The sequence below is a fragment of the Polypterus senegalus genome, chromosome 11 (genome assembly GCF_016835505.1).
Source record: "Polypterus senegalus isolate Bchr_013 chromosome 11, ASM1683550v1, whole genome shotgun sequence".
Taxonomy (NCBI): domain Eukaryota; kingdom Metazoa; phylum Chordata; class Cladistia; order Polypteriformes; family Polypteridae; genus Polypterus; species Polypterus senegalus.
This window is the reverse complement of record NC_053164.1, coordinates 12,931,039-12,956,904: the sequence shown is the minus strand read 5'-3', so window position 1 is coordinate 12,956,904 and position 25,866 is coordinate 12,931,039. Positions and strand designations below refer to the sequence as shown.

The 25,866-nt window shown below is 40.4% G+C and overlaps 1 long non-coding RNA gene across 2 annotated transcripts; it reads left to right on the top strand.

Moving 5' to 3' along the window:
* Positions 1-25,763, top strand: LOC120538672. Of its 2 annotated transcripts, XR_005635495.1 has the most exons (4): positions 1-68; positions 5,129-5,241; positions 22,382-22,395; positions 25,752-25,763. It is a non-coding gene; the product is annotated as an uncharacterized LOC120538672 (long non-coding RNA). The 2 variants fall into 2 exon arrangements; XR_005635496.1 differs by lacking the exons at positions 22,382-22,395; positions 25,752-25,763 and adding an exon at positions 11,815-11,913.
* Positions 25,764-25,866: the final 103 nt, after the last annotated feature.

Below are 25,866 nucleotides of genomic sequence, written 5' to 3'. Positions count from 1 at the left end.
CGGAGAGAAGAGCCTCAGACTCTCATCTGTGAAGTTCAGTGATGGGAATGTGATTTGACACCCATCTCGTAAGCTATTTGTTTATGTGTGTTGTTTTTATTTTTCTTCATTTATCTTATATTCTCTAAGCGTCATAGGATTAAACTGTTTTCAGCATAACTAGTGATAACTCTAGATAGTATAAGAGCTTGAGAGCAACAATTAAGAAGGATATCCGGGAGGCAAAATATATATATAAAAAATACTTTTTAAGAACCTGGCTTATATTAAGTTAAAAAGTGTTCTAAAAAGTAAAATATAAGTCTCTCATACATCACTCGTAAAATAAAAGAAGGGAGCTTTTGCTAAGATTTTAAGAAGTGTTTTTTGAATGTTGATTTATAAAAAGCGCCCACACTTTTTAACTTAATACAGGGTGACACAGAAAAACAGGAACTTTTAAAAAACCCAATAAAAATAGAAGAAATCCAACAAAAAATTTTATTGACAGCAATTGAACCACTACAACTTGCCTTTTAAGAGACAGTTATCCAAATTATCAATTTCTGAAAATTACGTCCTGTAGATGGCGTCCTCCTGTATGTATGCATTCTTCCAATCTGCTGTTGAGGTTCCCCATTGATCGCTGCAACATCTCAGCTGGGATACCACGAATTTCGTCTTGAATTCTTTGTTTCAATTCATTCGGTGTCCTTGGCCGAGTCGTGTTGACCCGACTCTTAAGGTAGCCCCACAAGAAAAAATCACAAACACACCAATCCGGATGATCTTGAGGGTGAGGGAATGTCACCGAATCTTGAGATGACACGATTACCGAACAATTCTCACACAGCTGCCATTGATTGCCTTGCAGTTGATTACTAAATTACTAAATGGCGAGATTGTTCACAGCTCAAGGTCCCTGTTCTGCAGTGCTGCCAACTGTACATGGCTGCCACTACGCATTTCAAAAGTTCCCGTTTTTCTGTGTCACACTGTATAAGCATGGTTTTTAAAAGGTTTTATATGGATATATATATATATTATTTTCAACTTTTTAGTCTTGGGTTTGCTTTAGTATAATTTTGTAATCAATTAACACTTCCTTTAAAATTTCTGTTACTAGCACCTTCAATTGGTGAAATCTTGAACGATTCTTCTTATGAAAATTTAATTTCTTAATTAACATAGATTAATTGATCAGTTAGTAAAAATGATTATTGTTTCATGAATTGTCATCGGAAGTGAGAAAGTCTGCAAAATGTCAAGTCATTTGAATTACAGGAAGTTGGTTAAATATCGATTACAAGATTTGTACCAGACAACGAACAGGTGAAGTTAATATAAGCGTGGTAATAAAAAAGAAGTTAGAGAGGAATATAACCGATAAGGTGAAAGATGACCCCAAGAGATTCTTTCAATATTTTAGAAGTAAAAGAACAGTCAAGAAGGAGGTGAAGTGCATCAGAAATAGTAAAGGATAGGGATGATATTCAGGAATGTGGACACGATAGAGGGATAAAACTGATGTCACACACAATGAAAATTTGGTAAAGGCTTAGGGAAGAAACCACCACAGCAGAAGAGCAATTTGGTTTTATGCCAGGGAGAGGAACAACTGAGGCAATCTTTGCTTTATTAAAGCTCACAGAAAAAAATTGAGGAAAACAGAAGGGTTTTGCATATGGTGTTTATTGATTTGGAGAAGAGTTATGATACGGTGCCACATAAAGAGGTCTGGTGGTGCCTAACAGACAGAAAAGTTGACCAAGTAAGTATATGAGGACTCGGGTTAAAATCAGTCCTGGGATAACAGACCAGATCCCAGTTAGGGGAGGTCTACACCATGGATCTTCTTGAAGTCCTTATCTCTTTGATCTGGTTATGGATATGCTGAGTCATGGGAGAGAAGACATTATGTTGTGTAACAGCAGAAAAGTGGAAGTGGAGAGAAAGTTGGTAAAACGGAGAAGGGTTTTGGAAGACAGAGGACTGAAAATAAATGGTAAAAATAAAATAGGAACATATGAGGTTTAATTATCCATATTCAGAAGTTAGCCAGCAAGGAGAGCTATTGGAAAGTGTGGATACATTTAAATATCTAGGATCAGTGATAGCCCAAGATGGAAAATTAGATCCAGAGAGAGAGTGCGGTGTGGATGGAACACGTGGAAGAAGTTATCAGAAGTGTTGTGTGATCTAAGAATTGTAGGAAAATTAAAGGTAAGGATTTGAAGACAGTGGTAAGACCAGCAATGATGTATGGAGCTGAGACATGGACAGTAAAGGGAGCACAGCAGGATAAGAAGTTGGATATGGCCAAAATAAGAATGTTGAGATGGACATGTGGAGTTATAAGATGGACAGAAAATGAAATGAGACAATAAGAAAAAGAAGAAGAACAAGAAGAAGAAGAACTGAGAGAAAAAAAACTAACGTTTTAGGAGTTCCAGGCCACAAGACCACCCTGCTCCCAGGAGAACAAGAAAAAAAGCCGAAAAAAGTAAAGTTTAGTAATGGTTGCAGGGTCACTGAAGAGTATGCTAATTTTATGCATATCCATTTTATTAAGTGCAGAAATAAAATATATCCATAAAAATCCATAGTGGTTCTGCTCAGGTGGCATATCACACATTTGATGCCACAACTACAGCACGGTAACAACAATGCTAGAGAAATTATAGAAAGGAGTAACTACTCTTATTATAGAATACTAGCCAACCAGCGGCGTACCATACGCCGCATAATCAGGCCGGATTTTTAATAATTTTTAAGCACAGGGAGAAAATTTAACATTTGCAAAATCGGTAATGTAATAAATCAGCAAGAAAAGCAAAATTGTAACAATGCACGGAACGACCCAGCACACAATCGTCCGTGCGGTGTAGCGAGGTGGGAGGGGGGTGTGTACAAAGTGCAGGAGCATCTAAGAAGACACATGTTTGTCGCGGATGCGAATTGCTTTATGTAGTGTGTAAAACACTTTGCTATGCTGCACGCGGTCGTGCGTCGTAACCGAAAACTCGTTTTTTAAAGACTGCTCACTTCATTGTGTTTTAACCTCAGTTGTAAAGGAATGTTTTAATGATCCCATGGGAAACCCCTCACAAACAGTTTTACATGCTGCATATGGCGATTCACCTCTGCGAGAAACATGCCTCTATTAACAGTCAATGTGTGGGAGGGAGGTGTGTACAAAGGGTAAGGACGAAAACAGTGGGAGCGTATGAGTCGCACTTAGTGGCAATTCCACGGTTTGCAGCCCGAATGCTGAGCCTCAATACACTTTTGATTTCCGGATCATCGCTAGTAGATAAGTCCACCTCATCCGGTCTCTTAGGCCATTCGTACTCTGGCTGTAATAGGAAATTCGGGCTTTGTATCCAAGTTTTACTTTTGATGAAGCTTTCTATTGTCAAACCTCTTGATGTCTGATCCGCGGGATTTTGCGCAGATGCGACGTATCTCCATTGCGAAGGTTGCGTGTGCTCTCTTATTACTGCGATTCTGTTGGCAACAAAGGTTTTGTAGCGTGCACTTTCATTTGCTATGTACCTTAGTACTGTGGTGCTGTCAGTCCAAAAGATCGACTCTTGCAGGGGAATCTGCAGTTCTCGTTTTAACATTTTGTCCATTTTGACTGCAATCACTGCTGCTGTAAGTTCCAATCTTGGTATAGTGACAGATTTTAGTGGTGCCACTCTTGATTTCCCCATTAGAAATTAATAATGCCTCTCATTTTCTTTGTTAGTCAAAAGGAGGTAGGAAACAGTGCCGTACCCGTTTTCTGATGCATCTCCAAAATAATGCATTTGTGCGGTCACGCCTAGACACACGCTTAATCTCATGCATAATTATTTATTGAATGGTAAACACTTCTGGAAAGACACGGTTGTCTAAAACAGGTTAGTGTGAGAATACAACAGTAAGTGAATGAAAAGATGAAACTCTGGAGAGAGCAAAATACAACACAATAGTGAACCCGCGGCATAACAAACGCCGCATAATTATTTGTTGATGGTTGAACACTTCTGGAAAGACACAGGGACACCCCTCGCAAACTGTTCTACACGCCGCATACAGCGATTCACATCTGTGACAAACAAACTGTTTTACACACTGCACACAGCGAATCACATCCGCGACATGATTTTTCCTAGATGGTCCTGTCACGTCCACCCTCACACTCGAAGCATACACACTGCCTGCTCATGTGCCCGGTCGCAAGCCGCATCCAGCCTCATTCTCGAAGCATACACACCGCCGTGTGTGTCCGCTCATAAGAGAAACTCACGGAGAGCCGCCATCAGCTGCCTGTGTGTGTGCCTCTGTCTGTCTCTGGCGCGGCTTTCTCTTGCGCTGCCTCTGTGTGAACCGGTCAGGCACAGAGAAGGTCAGCTGCTGACAGAGCGTCTCGACTGTTGCAGGGCCTGCATTGGTGAAGCAGGTGAGGCGGTAATGAAACAGAGGCACAGGGCTTATTGGTTTTTAAAGACTGATTCCTTCATTGTGCTTTAACCTCAGTTTTAAAGGATTGTTTTAAGGATCCCATGGGATACCCCTCGCAAACCGTTTCACATGCTGCATATGGCGATTCACCTCCGCGAGAAACATGCCTCTATGAACAGTCAACGTAGCTCGGAGGTACATGACATTAACCTGACCTGCACTGCATGTGGCCTCTACGACAGACGAACATAAATGACTCAATTTTTTCTGTGTCGTCGCGTCCGAGTTGGTGGGCGTGGCCCTGCGAGTTGTCGTCGTATCCAATGGACTTGGAGTTGGTGGGCGTGGCTCCTTCCTGCGTGCGCCATAGGTGTCTCACTTGTCGGCGGCTTAGTGAATCCACGCCTCTTCCGGCGTGCTTTTCATGGTTGTTTTGCCTTAGTGAATTATATATATAGATTGGAGCTTCAACTATTAGGAAAAGACTAAAGAAAATTAACCTTTATAATTTAAAGAAATTATGATAAAGAAGGGACAGCATAAAAGGTTATAGTAATTAAGGCAATTACTAGGTTGATGTCCACTCTTCCTTGAGGGAAACTGATTAAATAAATATAATTTCTGCTTAAGACAGAACATTTTTCTAAAGGAGCTTGTGCCTATATATAATGACACATTTTTTCTTGTTTTTTCATTTCAGAACAACATAAACAATGAAAGATGAAAATACACTTTTCTTACTGATTATTTTAAAGACTCTTGTTTTTGGTATGTTTGGGAAAATTATTATTGAATTTTCAGCAGATGATTAAGGTAAGTATCAAATCATACTTTTTAAAATATTTGTTCATTTGATGAATTCATTCATTTGTATTTATCAATATTAAATTTCAGATTTTTTTTATATATTAATAGGTTAGGTTAGGTAACCCAGCCACAGGGGATGCACAGACCAGTGTGTTTCTTTGTGCCGGTCTCAAGCCCGGATAAATGGGGAGGGTCACATCAGGAAGGGCAGCCAGTGTAAAATTTTACCAAATCAATATGCGGACAATAATACAAAATTCTATACCAGATTGGTCGAGTTTTGGGTACCAGTACTGTTAACCAACATGGTGCTGACGTAAGTTAGGCTACTGTTTGCCGAAGAAGGAGAAAAAGAGGGAGAAGACATGTCCGGAGGCAGAAGGAGAGGAGGAAGGTAAAGAGAGTGGAACTGAAGGTAGGAACTTTGAATGCAGGCAGTATGATTGGTAAGGGGAGAGAGTTAGCAGATATGATGGAGAGAAGGATGGTTGATATATTGTGCGTGCCTAAGACTAAATGGAAGGGTAGTAAGGTGGATCGGAGGTGGATTCAAATTGTTCTACCATGGTGTGGATGGGAGGAGAAATGGTGTAGGGGTTATTTTGAAAGACCAATATGTCAAGAAAAAGTGTTTTGGAAGTGAAAAGAGTTTCAGACAGAGTGAAGATTATGAAGCTGGAAATTGGAGTTGTGATGATGAATGTTGTTAGTGCATATGCCACACAAGTTGGATGTATTATGGATGAGAAATAATATTTCTGGATTGAGTTGGATGAAGTGATGGACCGTGTACCCCAGGGACAGAAAGTAGTGATTTGAACGGATTTCAATGGACATGTTGGTGAAGGGAACAGAGGAGACGAGGAGGTGATGGGCAGGTGTGGTGTCAAGGAGAGGAATGAAGAAGATCAGAGGATAGTGGATTTTGCCAAAAGGATGGACATGGCTGTGGTGAATACGTATTTTAAGAAGAGAGAGGAACAAAGGGTGATATACAAGAGTGGAGGAAGACGCACACACGTAGATTACATCCTATGAGGAAGAGTCAATCTGAAGGAGATTGGAGACTGCAAAGTGGCGGCAGGGGAAAGTTTAGTTAAGCACCATAGGATGGTGGTCTGTATGATGACGTTGGAGATCAAGAAGAGGAAGAGAGTGAGGGCAGAGCCAAGGAACAGATGGTGGAAGTTGAAAAAGGAAGACTGCAAGGTTGAGTTTAGGGAGGAGGTGAGACAGGCCATGAGTGGCAGTGAAGAGTTAACAGACAATTGGGCAACCACAGCAGATGTAGAAAGGTTGACAACAAGAAGGGTGATTGGCATGACATCTGGACAGGGGAAGGAGAAAAAAGAAACTTGATGGTGGAATGGTGAAGTACAGGAGAGTATAGAGAGGAAAAGGATGGCGAAGAAGAACTGGGATATTCTGAGAGATGCTGAAAGTAGACAAGAGTACAAGGAGGTAAGGCAAAAGGTGAAGAAAGAGGTGGTGAAAGCTAAAGAAAAGGCGTGTGATGAGTTGTATGAGAGGTTGAACACTAAGGAGTGAGAAAAGGACCAGTGGGCTAGACAGAGGGACCGAGCTGGGAAAGATGTGCAGCAGGTTAGGGTGATAAAGGATAAAGATGGAAACGTACTCACAAGTGAGGAGAGTGTGTTGAGCAGATGGAAAGAGTACTTTGAGAGGCTGATGAATGAAGAGAACGAGAGAGAGGAGAGGTTGGATGATGTGGAGACAGTGAATCAGGAAGTGCAACAGCTATGAAGAGGATGAAAAATGGAAATGCCATTGGTCCTGATGATATACATGTAGAAGTATGGAGATTTTTAGGAGAGATGGCAATGGAGTTTTTAACAAGATTGTTTAATGAAATTTTGGAAAGTGAGAGGATGCTTGAGGAGTGGAGAAGAAGTGTACTGGTGCCGATATTTAAGAATAAGGGGGATGTGCAGAACTGTAGTAACTACAGAGGGATAAATTTGATGATCCACAGCATGAAGTTATGAGAAAGAGTAGTGGAAGCCATGTTAAGAAATGAGGTGATGATTAGTGAGCAGCAGTATGGTTTCATGCCAAGAAAGAGCACCACAGATGCAACGTTTCCTCTGAGCATGTTGATGGAGAAGTATAGAGAAGGCCAGATGGAGACTCATTTCGTCTTTGAGGACTTGGAGAAAGCATATGACAGGGTGCCTCGAGAGGAGTTGTGGTATTGTATGAGAAAGTCGGAAGTGGCAGAGAAGTATGTAAATGTTGTACAGGATATATATGAGGGAAGTGTGACAGAGGTGAGGTCTCTGGTAGGAGTGATGGATGCATTCAATGTGGAGGTGGGTTTACATCAGGGATTGACTCTGAGCACTTTCTTATTTGCAATGGTGATGGAGAGGTTGACAGACAAGATTAGACAGAAGTCCCGAAGGACTGTGATGTTTGCAGATGATATTGTGATCTGTAGTGATAGTAGGGAGCAGGTTGAGTAGTCCCTGGAGAGTTGGAGATTTGCTTTGGAGAGATGGGGAATGAAGGTCAGTAGGAACAAGAAATAAAACATGTGTGTTTATGAGAGGGAGGTCAGAAGAAGCTGGCAAAGGTGGATGTGTTTAAATATTTGGGATCAACAATGCAGAGTAATGGGGATTTTGGAAGAGAGGTGAACAAGAGAGTGCAGGCAGGGTGGAATGTGTGGAGAAGAGTGTCAGGAGTGATATTTGATAGACGGGTACCAGCAAATGTGAAAGGGAAGGTCAAAGTATGGTAATGACACCAGCTATGGGCTGGAGACGGTCTCACTGACCAGAAAGCAGGAGACAGAACTGGAGGTAGCAGAGTTAAAGATGGTAAGATTTGCATTGGGTGTGATGAGGATGGATAGGATTAGAAATGAGGACATTAGAAGGTCAGCTCAGGTTGAAAGGTTGGGAGACAAAGTCAGAGAAGTGAAATTGCGTTGGTTTGAACATCTGCAGAGGAGAGATGATGAATATATTGGGAGAAGGATGTTAAGGATACAGCTGCCAGGGAAGAGGAAAAGAGGAAGGCCTAAGAGGAGGTTTATGGATGTGGTGAGAGAGGACATGCAAGTGGTGGGTGTAACAGAACAAGATGCAGAGGACAGAAAGATATGGAAGATGTTCAGCTGTGGCAACCCCTAACGGGAGCAGACGATGAAAGAAGAAGAACGAAAATGATATTTATAAACTAATACGCAAAATATATATAAATTAAGTTTATTTTTTATTTCAGCCTTAGTGGTCCCTGAAATTATTCTCCTATTTTCACTGGTCCCAGAGTGTATAAAGGTTATAAAACACTGGTTTAAACAGCACCTCTGTTAAAAGAGATGCAGTGATGAACAGTCGGACGAGGTGGGCTAAAAAGAATGTCTGTCTTTACTAAATTGAGTTGGAGATGGCATTCCTTAATCGAGGTAACAATATCAGTGAGACATGCAGAGATTATAGTTGGTACAGTGTGGTCCCCAAGACGGAGTGACACGTAGAGCTGTGGATCATCAGCATAGCACTGATAAGAGAAACCATTGGACTGGATGACAGTGGCATGAACAGCAATAACTAACATTGCTTTTTTTTAATATGGGACAGTAAATAATAGCCTACCTATGGAAAACAAGGATTATATTGGATTAGATTAGATTAGATTAGATTAGAGATGTTTATTGTCACATACACTGCAAAGGCAAACAAAAATTGTTGATCCGCAGTTGTGGGGTGTGGGAGGGGGATGGGGTGCAGGAAAGTATGTACAGACAATAAGATAGATAAATAAATAAATAAATAAATAATAGGAGAAATACAGCAAATAAAGAGTAGCAGAAGAATGGTGTTACATACCTAGAGGAAAAAAATTGTATTAAACAGTTTGGAGAAAAGAAAAAAAAAGCAGATGGCAGCCCACTTGTAATGAACAGTGCAATTATAAAGAAACCAGCATGTGGGTAGGGCATACAGTACAGGACTTGTAAGATCAAGATTCTGTGAGGACAGCAACGTTATGGCCTGGAAAAGAAGCTGTCCCTGAAACAAATGGAGCGAGTCGTGAGGGTCTAGTTGTATCTTCCAGAAGGCAGAAGTGAAAAGAGGGTATGAGCTGGATAGCTTTCATCACATATGATGGATCAGTTCTCCTCAGACATCTGGTGGAGTAAATAGTATGAAGCTGTGGAAACTCAATCACATTAACATCTGTAAGTACAGTCCTATGTAGGAATTTGTGATGCTGGCAAGTCTGATTACTAAACAAAACTGTGATGCATCCGGACAGGATGAATTCAATAGTAAAACAGTACAGGTTCACTAGTATTCTGTATCCCACCCCAAAACTCCTTAGCCTCCTCAGGAAAAAGTGCCTATCTTGATCCTTTTTGATGATGCAGGTTGTGCTGACACACCACAAAAGGCGGTCGGTTATGTGGACACCCAGGAACCTGAAGCTGCTAACTGTATGGAGCAGAGTGTGATTGCCTTTGTTGTTTCTGAAGTCAACACTGACTTTGTTTTGTTGATATTCAGGAAGAGGTTGTTGTTATGGCACCTTATGGTCAGTACTGTTACCTCTCTCCAGTATGCAGTCTCATCATTATCTCTGACAAGGCCATACACAAAGGTGTCATTAGTGACCTTGATGACTGTGTTGCCAATGCTGCACAGTCATAAGTGAATCGACTTTATAGTCTTCAAAGACCAATCCACAGATGAAGCTGCTCAGACCAAGGTCTCTGAACTTCATCTCCAGGCTGGAGGGCAGAATGATGTTAAAGGCAATGCTATAGGGGGGTCCAATGCTACAGAGGGGTCCTTTCATCGGAGCAATGTTTCCGCCATGGCATGGCCAAATGGGGAGGCAGCTAGATGGGAGGCAGCTAGATGGATGAGGTCTCCAGGACTCTAAAAATATCCAAACCTAATTATGTCATATCATCTACTGTTAAACCGTACTTCTAAAATTTTTATTATTATGCTGTCTTAAGGAATTGTTCTGTTCTGTGTATTGTATTGTATTGACCCCCTACTTTTGACACCCACTGCACGCCCAACCTACCTGGAAAGGGGTCTCTCTTTGAACTGCCTTTCCCAAGGTTTCTTCCATTTTTCCCTACAAGGTTTTTATTGGGAGTTTTTCCTTGTCTTCTCAGAGAGTCAAGGCTGGGGGGCTGTCAAAAGGCAGGGCCTGTTAAAGCCCATTGCGGCACTTCCTGTGTGATTTTGGGCTATACAAAAATAAACTGTATTGTATTGTATTGTATAGATAATGAACACCATGCTGACATACTTACCTTTCCAGATGTCCCATCATCCACAGATCTGTTATGCTGGTATGTACACAATTCATCATTACAAAGCTTAACGCATTGGGCCAATAGTCATTCAGACAGGAAACATCCATTTTTTGGCACATGTACGATTTTGAATTTCATGAAACACTGCATCTCCATACATAAAGACAGTGACAAGTTGGAGCTGTCAGCATACAGCTATGTCAGCTGCCTTTCTCTGTCTCTTAGAAAGAAAAGGAGGTGTACGTTTATGATCGGAAATGATCAGATGTTAACAGGAGAAAGCAGCAATTAGGGCAATGAGGGGACAGGGGCAGGGGTCTTAAATCAATTAACGTATTTACATGTGCTTCAATAACCCAATTATTCACCAAAACCAGATTTCTAAAAACCTTAATTATAGTTAAAGAAATCAGGTTATTGGCCTCTCAGAAACCTGATTAACAGAGTAGGATTTCTCCATGAATAACCCAGAAACAGGTGCTACATGTACCATTGGCCCATTCCTAGTTTGCAGTTCTTTAATGTATACCTCAGAAATAGGTTGCTGTGGGTTCACCCCAAAATGGAGACTTCACCTTTAAGGAGAAGACACAGGGTGGAATGGACAATTGGCCTAAAGTGGATTTAATCCAGAAAAGAAGAAAGAGAAAGAAGGACATCGAGTAGTGAAGCGAAGATCAACAGCATGTTAGCACCAAAAATCCACTACGGGTGCAACCTGCTAGAGGAAGGTTTCTTTTTTCCCAAGGTTACAACTGAGATGTGTCTCTGAATACAAACAATTTGTCACTGATCTAGAGCGATCAACCTATGAACTGGTTGGGCAAGAATGTTTATACTATTGGCATCAGGTGTCTCTTTACTCCATTGTGCTTCTGGTATTTCATTGTCCTCTTGAACTTTAAGGACAGTAAACCAAACTTTAATATATTGGGGGAAATGGGTTATCTTTACCAATAGCATCTTGCATCCTAATATGTGAATTTCTGGCTTTACTCGCTTAATGTACATGTTTTTTGGGGAGTTAAGTTTAAAATATTTGTCTTGATTGGTAAAATGTAAAGTAAGTTCAAAGCAAGTTCATGTAAGTTCATCTATTTCCGGCGCCACCGCAAGTGGCAGCCATTCCAGCAGCCTCGTGTATGACTTTATCTTTTTACTTTTTTTCTCTATTATTTCTCTATTTCACTGATCACTTCTACCACTTTCTTTAATGTGGAATCACTCCCTGGACACTTTTTACTGCTTTTTCTATTTGACATGGATTTTTACATGCCGAGACTCACCAATTCAAGTTGTCAGCTTCCTTCAACATCTGCAATAAGATGCTTCAGATGTTCTACCAGACGGTTGTGGCGAGTGCCCTCTTCTATGCGGTGGTGTGCTGGGGAGGCAGCATAAAGATGAAGGACGCCTCACACCTGGACAAACTTGTTAGGAAGGCAGTCTCTATTGTAGGAATGAAGCTGGACAGTTTGACATCTGTGGCAGAGCGGCGGGCACTATGCAAACTCCTGTCAATCATGGAGAATCCACTGCATCCACTGAACAGGATCATCTCCAGGCAGAGGAGCAGCTTCAGCGACAGACTGCTGTCACCGTCCTGCTCCACTGACAGACTGAGGAGACCCCACACTATGCGACTCTTCAATTCCACCTTAAACGTTAACATTATTCAAAGTTATTGTCTGTTTAAACCTGCATTTTCATTACTCTTTAATTTAATATTGTTTTTTGTATCAGTATGCTGCTGCTGGATTATGTGAATTTCCCCTTGGGATTAATAAAGTATCTATCTGTCTATCTAAATATACTTTTTTTTTTCATTGCTTTAATACTTTCCATTGAATGCTGATCTGGTATGTGTGGTGAATAAGCTAAACAGTACAAGTGTTGGTTATGGAACTCAGAAAGATTTCTATGAAGTACTTCTGCTATTACTATAGCGGTGTTCTGATAGTTCAGTTGCTCTGGATTTAGTTTTTCTCCAGGGGTACCAGTACATCCTGATTATGTGGCCATGTACACCTTTAACTAGGTTACTGTTCATGATTTGGTAATCTGTGCATGTCCATTGTATTCTTTCAGCCAACGCATGTGTTTGCTTCACCCACAATTTCAGCAATCATGAGTAGAAGTGTCCATAAAATACATTTTCAGAGGCAAATGTTCTGGCTGAAATAATCTGTCTCAATATTTCAGAAATCAATACATTTGTGTCGATGAGCTGAACGTACCGAGAGCATTGTGTTAATATGATTAAAGTAATGTGCATTAAGTACAGTATTTTGAATACTTTTCAAAGTAATTATTAACTTAACGCAACCTAACCTGGCACGAAGCACATGTATACTGGTACACCAGTCCTTAGCATGGCTCAGTCACACAGCTAAGAAGAAAAGACTTTGCTATGTGCAACCAGGTAACAGGAACCTATAAATAAAGCATCAATTGGACTAAATATAAGTATGAAATGCAAGAAAATTATCAGAGGCATAATGCTTATTTTCAAATTCATGGTAGCCGGTGTAACCAGTAGGGGGCACAAGCAACCCCCAAACCTTTTTTGTTTATTAACACAGTACCTTCATGAATGGACAAGAGCTGCTTATATAGCCATCAAATATATAACATTCCTTCCCCTCCTTGCAGTCCCCGAGGTGAGAATCACCTTCTAAATTCTGGAGGAGTCTGGACTGCTTCCTTTTATGTTGGATCTGGCGCCATAACACTGAATCATATAAGCACTTCCAGGTCCTACAATGATAGGAAGTTCTTCTCTCTGTAGTGCCCTCTGGTGGCACCCAAGGACTCAGAGAGCGTTGTCCCTCAGGACTACGAATCCAATGGATTCCTGTGGATGTCCATACTGGGTCAGTGGTAGAAAAGCACTACCATCTATTGCATTTTTTGGATATACAATTTCCTCTTTGTCCATCCACTATGGCCTCACAACCAGGAAAGGCACCCTTAGCCAACCTGGCCGAGATGCCCGTGCACCCAACTTGGCATTGAAATATCCCAGTTGAGCCTTGGGGGGTGCAGTATCCAGCCCTGCAAGAGGGTAAGTCTGCTCCATAAAGCACTGTGAGTTTCAGTGTTTAACTCCCCTGTCAAGAAGAGAGAAAACACTATCAGCTGCCATTGCACAAGTAATGCCTTTGGACTGTCCCAGTGACTCTCTCGGTTCTTGTATAAAAGTAAAGTGTTGAAATGTTTTTGTGTATTTTTTTAAGGGCAGTGCTTCCACACATGTCCCTGCCTTTGACATTCATACCAATGCCATCCAAAAAGTTAGTGTATTCCTCTGTGCTTTCTAAAATAGGGGAAAATTTTGACATTGCTTGGTGAGACCTTTCATAAAGCTTCTGTTCTTTGGGTTCTCCTCCTTCTAATTTACTATGATTGGTTCTTATTGTAATGGAGGGTGGAACTACTGTGGTGTTCCTGCTGTGTGCAGTAGAGGGCAGTAGGCATGGAGGAGGGAGAAGAAGGGTGGAGAGGGTCGTAGAGTTCGTGTTGGAGTTGAGCATTAAAGAGGATTGTGATAAAGAAGACTACGTGCTGTTTTTACTGTCATAATATACAACATATTGGCGACGAGGATGTCTTTACTATCCCTGCAGCAGCCAGCACCTTTCCTTCCACACCCGGGTGAGCCTACAGTTACTTTCACTGCTTGGCTACGCATTTTTGAGAATTACATGCTTGCCGCTAATCAGGTCGATCTACCCGACGCGAGAAAACGTGCTTTGCTTATTCATTGTCTCGGAGCAGAAGGACAACGTATTTTTTACACATTACCATCTGAAGACGATACATACAACACTGCGGTAGCGGTTCTAAAAAAGTTTTTTGTGCCGAAAGTTAATGCTGTTGCTGAGCGTTACAAGTTCCGCCAGCGCAGCCAAAGGGCTGGCGAGTCAATCGAGCAATATGTTGCAGCTTTACGAGAACTGGTGGTTACTTGTGGGTTTGGAGAATTGACGAATGAAATGATACGGGATCAGGTTGTGGAAAAGACTAGTTCTTCTCGTATCAGAGAAAGGCTACTTCTGGAGTCGGATTTAACTTTGTCGAAAACAATTACAATTGCAAGTCAGATTGAATACGCCATGGCTGAGGCCAAAACACTTAGCCAAGGGGCTGCTGCTAGTGTGCACGCTGTTCTTACAACGCAAAAAGTGGACAAAAACGCCGCTGCACAAAAGCAGTACAGTAAGACGTAGAGCGCCAGCACAACTGACCAGACAGTTAACTGACATGCAGAAAAAGACGTGTTTTAGGTGTGGATCAGCGCAACACACAGCAAATCATGCGGGGTGTCCTGCTAAAGATGCAGAGTGCCGTAAATGTAAAAAGCATGGTCATTTTGCGAAGGTTTGTCGCAGTGCAAGATATACAGATGTTCATGAAGTAACAACCCCTGAAGTTACGGTGCTGCATGTAGAAAACAATATTAATATCTCAGACAAGATCCTGTGCACTGTCTCCATCACTACTGTATCAAATAGAGAAGTGATTCCAATTAGCTTGATGCTTGATACTGGTTCAGCTGTTTCGATTTTACCTGAAGCAGTTTATGCTACTTATTTCGCAAAGGAATCACTTACAGCTCCTAAACTGCGACTGGTTAGTTACCTTAAAGAACAAATTCCTGTTCTGGGATGCCTGCCTGTGACTGTAACATATCAGTCCAACAGTGTGGATGCAGAGTTTTATATAGTACAGGCAGGAACATCTATACTGGGTAGAGATCTATTTGCTGCACTTAAATTGCAATTACTGGATGGCTATATTACTACATTTCCCTTTACCACAGTGCAACCAGTGTCAGCACTCACACCATCAGTCAACAACAGTGATCTGGGTTGTGCAAAAGACTTTGTGCATAAAATAAAAATACGAACAGAGGTGAAGCCTGTCCAACAGAAATTGCGACGATTACCTTTCTCAATAAGAGATGCTGTTTCAGAGGAGTTAAAAAAGCTAGTTGAACAAGATGTTATTGAAAAAGTGGAGTCATCTGAATGGGTTTCGCCAATTGTAGTAACCTTAAAGAAAACAGGAGGGATTTGTTTGTGTGTTGATCTGCGTGAACCTAACAAAGCAGTTGTAATTGATAGTTATCCATTACCAATTATGGAAGAAATATTTGCAGAACTAAGAGATGCAAAGGTATTTTCAACACTGGACCTTCAAAGTGCCTATCATCAAGTACTTCTTCATGAGGACAGCCGAGATATTACTACATTTATCACCCATGACGGTTTATTCCGCTTCAAACGTGTTCCTTATGGACTTGCTTCGGCACCTGCTTGTTTTCAGAGGATGATGGCATCAATTTTAAGAAATCAGCAAGGTGTACAGTGTTATTTGGATGATATTATTGTGTATGGGTCAACTCCTGACCTTCATGAAAAACACCTTAAAGCTGTCTTGCACCACATTAATGCAGCAGGATTAAAACTGAATTTTTCAAAATGTCAGTTTAGACAGAACAAATTGTCATTCTTAGGTCATATAATTTCTCAAGAAGGCTTAAAACCAGATCCAGAACATGTCAAAGCAGTTACGCAAGCCCCTGCACCCTCTGACCTACAGGCATTACGTTCCTTTTTGGGTCTCACTTCTTGGTATGCTAAATTTATACCTAATTACGCATCAGTGCTGGAACCATTGAGAGCATTACTGCGTGGAACTTCAGTGCTTACGTGGTCTGATGCAGCTCAACACAGTTTTGATATTGTCAAACAATTAATTGTAAATAGCCCAGCACTAACCCTGTTTGACCCTACATTACCTACTGTGGTCACTACAGATGCTTCAGACTATGGCTTAGGTGCAGTCCTTTCACAGATTCACTCAGATAATAAGGAGAGAACTGTATCATTTGCATCCAGAACACTCAGCGAAACAGAACGGAAATACTCAGTAGAGAAAGAGGCTCTGGCATGCGTATGGGCTACAGAAAAGTGGAGAACGTATCTGTGGGGACGTCACTTTACCTTACGGACAGATCATAGCCCACTGATGACATTACTGACAAGTAAAGGACTAGGAAGAGCGGGAATGCGCATAGCTAGATGGTCAGCCAGACTTCTAAATTTCAATTACACCATTCAGTACAAGCCAGGTTCAGAGAATATTACAGCTGATTGCTTGTCGCGACTACCTTTACCTAGCACAGATAAAATACTTGATGAGGACGTTGAGGTGGTTGCACTTATAAAGGCATTGCCTTCTATTATTACTCCTGAAGAGTTTAAAAATGCCTGTCTTAAATGTCCAGTACATATTAAGCTGAAAGAGCTTTTACAAAAGAAATGGCCAAAATCGGAAAAAAACCTAGATCCAAATATTCGAGCGTATTATAGAGTGAGGCATGAATTGTCTTTAATGGATGGCTATATCATTCGCGGATCTCACCGCTTGTTGGTGCCTCTGAACTTACAGGATAAACTGGTACATATTGCACATGAGAGTCATCAAGGTATCGTCAGAACCAAACAAAGATTGAGAGATTTGTTTTGGTGGCCTGGAATGGATGCCCTGGTGGAAGTGGCAATTCGTTCATGTGTAACCTGTCAACTCCATGACAAAACAGCAATTGTACACACTCCTCCACTTCAGCCAGTACCTTTTCCTAACTTTGCATGGGAGAAACTTGCAATAGATATTGTAGGGCCATTTGCAGATGGAGCACTGGACTGTCGTTTTGCAATTACTCTGATAGATTATTACAGCAAATGGCCAGAAGTGGCTTTTACTTCTCAAGTAACCTCTGCTACTGTCATTACGTTCCTAACATCAGTTTTCAGCAGAGAAGGTTATCCAAGGGAACTGATTTCAGATAATGGGCCTCAGTTTGTCTCTGCGGAATTTGAAACCTTCCTGAGAGAGAGGAATATAACCCACAGAAAATCCTCATTATATTATCCCCAGGCAAATGGTGAAATTGAGAGATTCAACAGAAGTCTCAAAGAAACGATACTAACCGCAAGCCTTGAAGGAAAACCTTGGAAAGCATTTGTTTCTGAGTATTTACTTAACTATCGAGCAACTCGCCATGCAACAACCAAGATGTCTCCTTCAGAGCTACTTCATGTTAGACAGATGCATACAAAGTTACATATTACAGTGTTGAAAGAAAATATAAAGCCAGAGACACAGAAGAAAGGTATTATGGATGCAGTACGACAAAAACAGGACAAAAGTAAAATTTACACAGATCTAAAGCGAGGGGCCAGGGAAGTTGATTTTCAGCCTGGATCATTTGTGCGTGTAAAAAAACCTGGAATACAGAAGAAAGGAAGATCTAAGTTTACTAAACCACTTCAAGTATTGAGAAAGAAAGGACAGTATACCTATGAGTTGTCGGATGGAGGTATAATTGAATGCGTTTCATCTTGCTTCTGTTCGTTCAGACCACGAAGAGGAAAATGATGAAAGGCATCTATCTGTTTCTGTTATGCCTCACAGACTTACCCAGTCTGAACCTGTTAGACGGAGTGAAAGAGTTAGAACACCACCTGTATGGGCAAATGATTACCAGATGTAAATGACAATAATAGTTGGTTTCAGAGGAATGCAGAATGCATTTTCATATGTTTTCTCAATGTAAAAATCTTGTGTGCTGATTGGGATGATTTAGTTCAAGTTCTGTTAGTTTAAAAAAAAATGTAATTTGTTACAAGCTTTACTTACTAAAGGGGGAATATGTGGTGTTCCTGCTGTGTGCAGTAGAGGGCAGTAGGCATGGAGGAGGGAGAAGAAGGGTGGAGAGGGTCGTAGAGTTTGTGTTGGAGTTGAGCATTAAAGAGGATTGTGATAAAGAAGACTACGTGCTGTTTTTACTGTCATAATATACAACAACTACTGGGTCATATGCCTCTTGACGTGTAGCAGTATGACTGTTGGGCATGCCTTACTTTTTAGCATTGCTACCTGTTTTACTTTGTTGTATCTACACAGCCCAAAATCTTCTAGGAGTGATACAGGTCCTTCTCAATGTCTGTCTCTTTTAATTTTCCTTCAACATGGAAATGTTACCAGTCACTGTAGGAGTCACAAGAACTTGGACAGCTGCATCACTAAACATCTCCTTTTCATTCTGTACCTGAGCAATACTTCTTTTTAAATATCATCTTTTGTATAGGACTTTCAGACAGCAGACAAATAGTCACAATATGCGACACAATTGTAAGAACTGCAGTTACTTGATTTCCTTCACATACGTCTGTAACTCTTTTGCTCTGAGTTCCTTTATTTTCACCCCTCCTGACCTCAGTATTCAGGGTAATGTCTTCCACAGGTCAAGTTTTAGGCTGGGATAATTTCTCTATATGTGTGGGAAGCAGTGCTACTTGATTCCCATCACCATCAACAGGTACCACTTCACACTGTACTACCCTGAGATCAATCACCTTTACAGTCAGATCCATGCTGGGCAGCAGACCGATTCCCAGATGCCTTAAATATCTCTTAACAACTTCAAGAGGGGCTTTTAGAACATTCTCAAGATCTTTAATAGTGGCCTCCAAGAAAGTAAGAGTTGAGCACTTAAACAAGGAGACTTGTCAGAACTGTGGGAAGGATGGATGCAACTAAATACAGAATAATCATTATTGAAAACACGCTCCAGAGTGCATTCTAAATCAGACTGGGGTGACGGTTCACCTTTAAGCATGATAGTCACCCGGATTAATATGCTACCTTTGAGGGAACAGATGGTACAGGAGTTGTTGTCAGGTAAAAACAGCTGGTTCTCATTTTAATACAAGCAATTGTTGGGGGTCAACGTGCCAGGAAACGACTGACACTCATGATGAAGGGTTGACCCTTTTGTATTTTGTAAACCAAGGATGGCCAGAGTGGTGAGCGAGAGACGACAATCAGGTTCAAATTGTCAAAAAGGCCATAGTACATGTTTGCTAAATCAAAAAGTGTCCAAAGTGCAATTACGTATTCCATAAATCCAAATTCATAAGAACAGTGCAAACAAAAAGTAAAATCCATTCAAGTCCCTTCAGTGGTATCTCTAAAAATGTTCTTTTTGAATATCCAGCCTCCAATGAAGCATACCACTGCTCTTGATTCAAAAGTAATGACTTAAGCTCTGAGAGTGCTAAAGCTTCAATGACCTGGCAGACTGCAGTTCATCTCCTGGCAACTTTTCCAGTCTCTGCTGCTCTGGCTCAGGAACCCTGATACCCGTTGGCCGAAGTCAGTCACACCTCCAGCTCCTGCACTACAACCTCCAGATGGCTGCATAGACTCCATCTGCCACGTCTACTCAGTATAAATCAATTACAGAGTTTCAAATTATTTCACAGACAACCATGAGTTCGTCTTATTTCATGGAAGGGTATCAACCAAATATGTCCACGTCTCTAAATGTATGCCACCTTATGGTATTATTACATTCATCCATGGAATTTATTTTCCTAACATTTCAGTTTGTAAGAACATAAAACGTCAGTCCAGCTAACACATTTGGTTTATAGGGTCATGAGTTCTGTAGCACATTTTTGCATCTATTTCCCTGACAACGTAAATACTGTACTTTTTCTAAGGTTAAAATCAATAAAACAGAAACTGAATACATACTTTGGGTGTATTTGTTTTTATTTTAGGTTTACCTAATAAATTCCACTGGAAATTTAAATCCAGTTCAACTTCCTGATTACTTCTATCATCTTCACACCCTTCACTCTTTACTGTTTCATTTTCTTTTCTCTCGTTATTCATATTTTATTTTACATTTTCCAAGATTCCATCTACTTGTCATGATTTAACTCAATACAATAATTTTTTTTTTCAATTTGTTGAATGCTTCTTCTGGAAAAAAAAATCCATACATTTGTCACTTTCTTCCACATTTTCAAACATCTTCCTCATTTGTTCAGCCTCTGGTTTTCAAAACTGTTCATATTCTACATTATATTCCCAGTTCTTCTTAATGTAGTTAAGAATTTCAGGGGGCTGCAGCCTACCCTGGCACCATTTCACACAAAGCAACATACTGTAAAACTGAAAGAAGCATTGCTTAAGAAGACAAAGTTAAAGTTTTTTAAAAACATTTTAATAATATGTTAAATTACTGAGGACACTTTATGATTTATTTTGCACAACATCTAATGGGTTTATGCCCCAGACTTTTAACTGCAGAACGACCACTGGTAAAACGACCTTAAAGGATAAGTTTGGTATTTTTGTAGTCAAAGTTATTTTTTCACAAACTTGGCATGTATGCATTTGCCACACAAAATTGTATTCTAAAGTTAAGTGTTTTCCATTCATTGAAAAACCACATATATCTTGCCCACACTGGCACTTTACAATGGAGGAAATGAGACATAAGGTGCCACTAGAAAATAAAAGCCTGAATTAAAAAATCTCAACTGTTTAGGACATATTCTGTCACAATTTAAACTTTTAATTTCCGGTTGTGCCACTTCACCAAAGTCAGAACCCAGTGTTTGATGATGGGGCACCATTCCATTTTATGATCCACTCAAACACAATGGACAAGTTACAGAAACACCAATCAAACTAAAGCACAAATCGGGATGTGTTTGCCCCAATTTTATGAATGAATAATGTAGGTGACTGATTAGATGCCCTGCTTGATGACTGTGGGTTTTTTTCTCTCTCTCCAAGTTCCATGTAGTAAGAAGTCAAGCAAAATGACCCCTTTTATTGGAAAGAAAAGAATGGGAAGTCAAACTCATGCTAAAATTGAATAACAACAACAACAACAACATTTATTTATATAGCACATTTTCATACAAACAGTAGCTCAAAGTGCTTTACATATTAAAGAATAGAAAAATGAAAGACACAATTATAAAACAAAATAAATCAACATTAACATCGAATAAGAGTAAGGTTCAATGGCCAGGGGGGACAGAAAAAACAAAAAAACTCCAGACGGCTGGAGAAAAAATAAAATCTGTAGGGATTCCAGACCATGAGACCCCCTGACCAGTCCCCTCTGGGCATTCTACCTAACATAAATGAAACAGTCCTCTTTGGATTTAGGATTCTCACGGAAGGGCTTGATGATGATGATGGTCACGTAGACTTCTGCCTTTTAATCCGTCCATCATTGTTGGAGCATCTTGAAGCTTTGAGTAGGTGGAGGTGGCGCAGGCCACCACCACAAAGAAACCGGAAAAAAAAACAGAAAAGAGAGTAGGGGTCAGTACCCCATTTTAGCCACCATGAATAGTTATTTTGAGGAGATTGAACATATAGAGTATCAGGATTAAGTTAAATTACGATTAAAATGAAGTTATAAAAAGGCCATGTTAAAGTAATGTGTTTTCAGAAGTGTTTTAAAGTGCTCTACTGTATCAGCCTGGCTTAATTCCTATTGGCAGGCTATTCCAGATTTTAGGTGCATAGCAGCAGAAGGCCTCACCACTTCTTTTAAGTTTTGTTATTGGAATTCTAAGGAGACACTCATTTGAGGATCTGAGGTTACGATTTGGAATATAAGGTGTCAGACATTCCGATATATAAGATGGGGCGAGATTATTTAAGGCTTTATAAACCATAAGCAGAATTTTAAAGTCAATCCTGAATGACACAGGTAACCAGTGTAGTGACATTAAAACTGTCCATTCTGCACTAGTTGCAAGCGATTTATATCTTTTGGGTAGTCCAGAGAGGAGTGCGTTACAGTAACCTAGTCGACTGAAAACAAACGCGTGAACTAATTTCTCAGCATCTTTCAATGATATAAGAGGTCTAACTTTACTTATGTTTCTTAAGTGAAAAAATGCTGTCCTAATGATCTGATCTGCTGCATCTAGAGACTGACTTTCTCTCTTTCTTTCCTAGGTGACGAAGCGGAAGTAGAAGCAGACAATGGCCGACAGTGAGATGACTCACGTTATCGTCGTTGTCGAGGAACTCCAGGCACTCGACAAACAGATTCAGAAACTCCTGTCTAGACGAAGGTACCTCAGAGACTTGAAGACTCGGCTGCTGGACAAACCACACCAAACAACTGAAGTCGGTAACATCAACCCCACCTCGTGCGCTCAAGTCCAAGGGCAAGTAAGCTTCACCCCGCCTCGTAGGAACAACGACAACGCTGATGAAGACCTCGACGGGTTTCAGCTTTGCAGGCGGGGGTTCAAAGCTAGAACACCTCCAGCGGCACAGGCGAGCATTCAAATTCAAAATCGATTCGACTCTCTCCGCGTCCCCAGTCTGCCTTCAACCCCGGGTGATATAATGCGTGGTAGGTGATTCCATTGTATGAAACCTGAATATCACGTGCCCTAATCAAAAATCCTTTGTTTCTTGTTTTCCGGTGCTCGAGTTGAGATGTGATGAGGCGCCCGACCTTCTACCAGAAGCACAAGAGGGCAATTGGATCCATCATTCTACATGCGGCGTAAATGACATAAGGCACCGAGAGTCAGAGGTTCTCAAGGCTGACTTCGCAGCACTAGTTGAAGACACGAAGGAGAGGACCCCATCCGCAAAAATCTTCATCTTGGGTCCACTACCTCTCGTCAGGCGATCGCATGAATACTACAGTCGTCTGCTGGGTTTAAACAACTGGCTGAGAGGCTTCTGCGAGAATCAAGACATCGGGTTTATAGACAACTGGGATCTTTTTGGGAAAGGCGCGCTTCTTCAAGCGGGATGGACTGCATCCGAATAGATTTGGCGCCCGGGTCCTCTCCGAAAACATCGCTAAGGTAATTCGTCTATCTTGACTGTCTACTTCTACTGCTAACCCCTTACGTAATGCTACTGGTTTGATAGGACATAATGGCTTAACAGAGTCTTCCGTTAAAGTGCACATCATTAATAATCTAATAACAAATCTTAATGCGTAAAAATCTAGGCAGTGCGGCAAAAACACCAATAATTTAATTGAAATTACTACTTCAGATCAACACTGCATTAAGACTATAAAAACGGATTGTAGATTACATAAAAAGTACACACAGAGCGTTAACAAAAATAACTTAATTTTGTTCCGATTACCGATAACACGCATAAAATTCAGCTCTGCCCTTCAGAAACATTAAATATGGCACTATTAAATGTTAGAGCTTTAACTAACAAGACATTTTTATAAACGATCTTATTAGTGATAGAAACATTGATTTTATTGCTAAATGAAACATGGCTTAATTCAATGGGGCAGTTTTAATCGAATCTGCCTCGGATTACAGTTTTACTCGTGCGACCGCCAGGGAAAAAGGGGCGGTTTGGCAAACATTTACTCGAGCGATTAAAATGTAAAGATGTTAGTTTTGGTAAATTTAAGTCCTTTGAGTATCTCGCCGTTGTTATTCATGGAGATTCTCACGTTCTCGTATTATCCGTGTATAGACCTCCTAAATATAACGCGTCTTTCCTTGAGGAATTCTCTGACTTAATGTCAATTTAGTTACAAACTATGACGCACTCTTAATAGTCGTGACTTTAACTTTCATGTCGACAATCAGTGTGACCAAAAGGTAAAGGAATTCATGAACCTCCTGGACTCTTTTGATTTGAGGCAGCTCGTAAATCAGCCTACACATAAAGCAGGTCATACGTTAGACTTAGTGATTACTAAAGGACTTAAAGTTGATATAAAGCAGGTCACTGATATCGGTCTATCAGACCATTTCCTTCTACTATTTAATATAGAAATAAAGATAGAAAACGCTCATGAGAAGCATTTTGTTAAAAACGCTTCTTTGACTCATCAGCAGCTTTAAAACTTACAACTATTCTAAGCAATCAGTCCGTTTATAATGCCAGCTATAATAGCGAGGATAATGTAAATAGTAAAGTGGAAAACTTTAATTCTAAAGTAAGAACTGCTGTTGACATAGTTGCACCTGAAAAGACAGTTAAAAAATCCTCTAGTACTGTTATTCCATGGAAGACCCAAAGAGTGTCTGATTTAAAAAGAACATGTCGTAGAGCTGAGCGTAAATGGAGGAAAACTAAACTAACTATCCACTATGAAATATTAAAAGTTAAAATAACAGAATACAATAACACTGTCCGTCTTGAGAGGCTGCTATTTCTCTAATATTATAAATAACAATGCTAGTAATCCCAGAGTGTTATTTTCAACAATTGACCGTCTGTTAAACCCAGGTAACACAAAGGAATGCCCCAGAATACTTCCAGTGAAACCTGTGAGAACATTGCTGTATTTTTCACTCAAAAAATTAATGATATTAGAGATAACATAGTATATCTCCCCAACACTGCAGAACCTCCAAAGCCCGGTACTCCGTTATAAACAAATTAAATGCTTTCACCAGGATAGATTTACCTGAATTACATAGTATAATCTCTCAACTGAAACCCTCCACCTGCGTCCTTGACCCAATACCAACCAGGTTTTTCAAAGAAATATCAGGCGTGCTAATTGACAATATTCTGGACATAGTTAATTCGTCATTAGATACGGGGTCTTTCCAGACTGTCTTAAGACTGCTGTAGTTAAACCCCTTCTTAAGAAACATAATCTTGACCCCTCTGCCTTTGAAAATTTTAGACCCATTTCTAACCTGCCCTTCTTAAGTAAAATTCTAGAGAAGGCAGTCATTATGCAGTTAAATGACCACCTCAATAAACATGCTATTCTTGATACTTTTCAGTCAGGCTTCAGAACAAATCACAGCACAGAAACTGCACTTGTTAAAGTAGTAAATGACTTGGGGTAAATGCAGACAGAGGCCATTTATCTGTTCTCATCCTCTTAGATCTGAGTGCTGCATTTGACACCATTGATCATAATATTCTTAGAAATCGCCTTAGTCAATGGGTGGGCCTCTCTGGCAGTGTCTTAAATTGGTTTGAATCCTACCTGGCAGGGAGAAAATTCTTTGTGAGTTGTGGTAATCAAATCTCAAAGACACATGATATCCGATATGGTGTTCCACAAGGCTCTATCCTGGGTCCGCTGTTATTCTCAATCTACATGCTTCCGTTAGGTCAGATTATCTCAGGTTACAACGTGAGCTACCACAGCTATGCTGATGACACACAGCTGTACTTATCTATAGCACCTGATGACTCCGACTCTTCGATACACTAACACAATGTCTTACTGGTATTTCTGAATGGATGAATAGTAATTTTCTCAAACTAAATAAAGAGAACTGAAATTTTGGTAATTGGCAATAATGGATTCAGAGAGGTTATCAGAAATAAACTTAATGCACTAGGATTAAAAGTTAAGGCGGAAGTAAAAATTTAGGGGTAACCGTTGACTGTAATCTGAATTTTAAATCGCATATTCATCAGACCACTAGGACAGCATTTTTCACTTAAGAAACATAGCTAAAGTTAGACCT